Raw genomic sequence first — 1,994 nt, forward strand, 5'->3', positions numbered from 1 at the left:
CTTGATCATCATAAGTGGTTAAAATCACCTATTTTGCTCTTTTCTTTATTAGGTGAATCTCAGACTTTGTTTTGTGAATCTTAGAACTTGTTCAGTGAATCTTAGAGCTTGTTTTGTGAAACATGGTCATCATAAGTGGTTAAAATCACGTTTTTTGCCACTACTACAAAACTCGTTATGGACATCAGTCGATGGACATCGGATTATCTGGAAAACCGATGTACATAACATGTACATCAGTTGTTTGTAAAAAACTGATGTGCATATAGTTATATGTACATCGGTTGCGTTAAAAAACACATGTCCATTATTTCTGATTTTAAAGGACATGTGATATTTAATAAAACCCATGTCTATATAAAAGTCATGGACATGGGACATTGCATTTAACCGATGTGCATCTAAAGTGAAAAATATAGGAGACAAAAATATTTGCCTCACCGCCATCACTTATAATTTTGACTACATACATTCTACCCCAAATCCTCTCCCTCACTCTTACTCCCAAACCCTAACCCCCAAAACCCTCACATAATTCCTTTTGTGACGGACAATCTATCGCATAAAGGAATCTGAAAACTCAGTTTCGCGACGGACTATCCGGGATTTGTGACGGATAGACCGTCACATACTTCTTTATTCTGAAAAAAATATCGCGATACTCCTTCATTTCCCCCAAATCAATTTCAATCACACTCAAAACTTAAAATCGCCCACCACATCGCCCGTCACCACCACCACCACCGGCCTGACACCACTACCACCACCACCGGCCTCGCACCACCGGCCTGCCGCAAGAGGCCTGCCTCCGACCACGCCTGCACGGCTGCACCACCGGCCTACCACCACTAGAGTTCTTCTTGCCCTATTACGTCATTTAATTAACCGTATTTGATGAATTGTTAATGGTTCTCTCGATTACAAGTTCCCTTACTTCTTAGCATCTTTGGTGATATCAATGTTCGCTTTATTTGTGTTTGTTATCTACTTTACACAAATAAAGCAAACATTGATGGTTCTCTCATCTGCTACTCGCTTATCCTCTTGTTTCTTGCTTGGATCTTGCAATGGAATAATTGGACCAATGAGGGTAATGCTTACTGTCATATTATGACAATATAAAACCGTTTCACAGGAGAGTTACTCTTCTTCTAAAGTTTGCTTCTTTTTTTTAATGGGCAGGCTTATGTCACCGAAGCTTGTCGTAGGGAGCATCAACCTCTTGGCGTCTCATTGGTATGTGTACAATATATGTCTGTACTCGACTTTGTGTTGGTTATTATGGTTTTTAGTGTATTGAGTAGAATATCTTGATCGTTTCAGATAATGTCAGCCTGGGGGATTGGTTTGGTAATAGGCCCGGTAATTTGTTTTGTGAATCTTAGAACTTGTTCAGTGAATCTTAAAGCTTGTTTTGTGAAACTTGGTCATCATAAGTGGTTAAAATCACGTTTTTTGCTCTTTTCCTTATTTGGTGAATCTCAAACCTTATTTTGTGAATCTCATACCTTATTCAGTGAATCTTAAGGCTTGTTTTGTGAAACTTGATCATCATAAGTGGTTAAAATCACCTATTTTGCTCTTTTCTTTATTAGGTGAATCTCAGACTTTATTTTGTGAATCTCAGACCCTATTCAGTGAATCTTAGAGCTCGTTTTGTGAAACTTTGTCATCATAAGTGGTTAAAATCACATTTTTTGCTCTTTTTCTTATTTGGTGAATCTCAAACCTTATTTTGTGAATCCTATACCTTATTCAGTGAATCTTAAGGCTTGTTTTGTGAAACTTGATCTTCATAAGTGGTTAAAATCACCTCATTCAATGTACAGAATTTACCATCATGTGTCCTTACCCTGGCTGAACCGATTCCAACTATCCTGCAAACAGCACTGTTGGCGATAGAAATAGTGCCTCCATCTACCTGTTCATAAGTTGTAAACCACTCCCTGCACGGACATATATGGTAAGATGCTCCAGAATCTAGAATCCACATA

General features: G+C 38.3%; 1 long non-coding RNA gene across 1 annotated transcript; it reads left to right on the plus strand.

The window, feature by feature from the left end:
* The first annotated feature begins 809 nt into the window (after positions 1–809).
* Positions 810–1,371, plus strand: LOC141632853 (uncharacterized). Its single transcript, XR_012537831.1, has 3 exons — positions 810–1,090; positions 1,183–1,236; positions 1,324–1,371. It is a non-coding gene; the product is annotated as an uncharacterized LOC141632853 (long non-coding RNA).
* The last annotated feature ends 623 nt before the right edge of the window (positions 1,372–1,994 follow it).

The sequence above is a fragment of the Silene latifolia genome, chromosome Y (assembly GCF_048544455.1).
Source record: "Silene latifolia isolate original U9 population chromosome Y, ASM4854445v1, whole genome shotgun sequence".
Lineage (NCBI taxonomy): Eukaryota > Viridiplantae > Streptophyta > Magnoliopsida > Caryophyllales > Caryophyllaceae > Silene > Silene latifolia.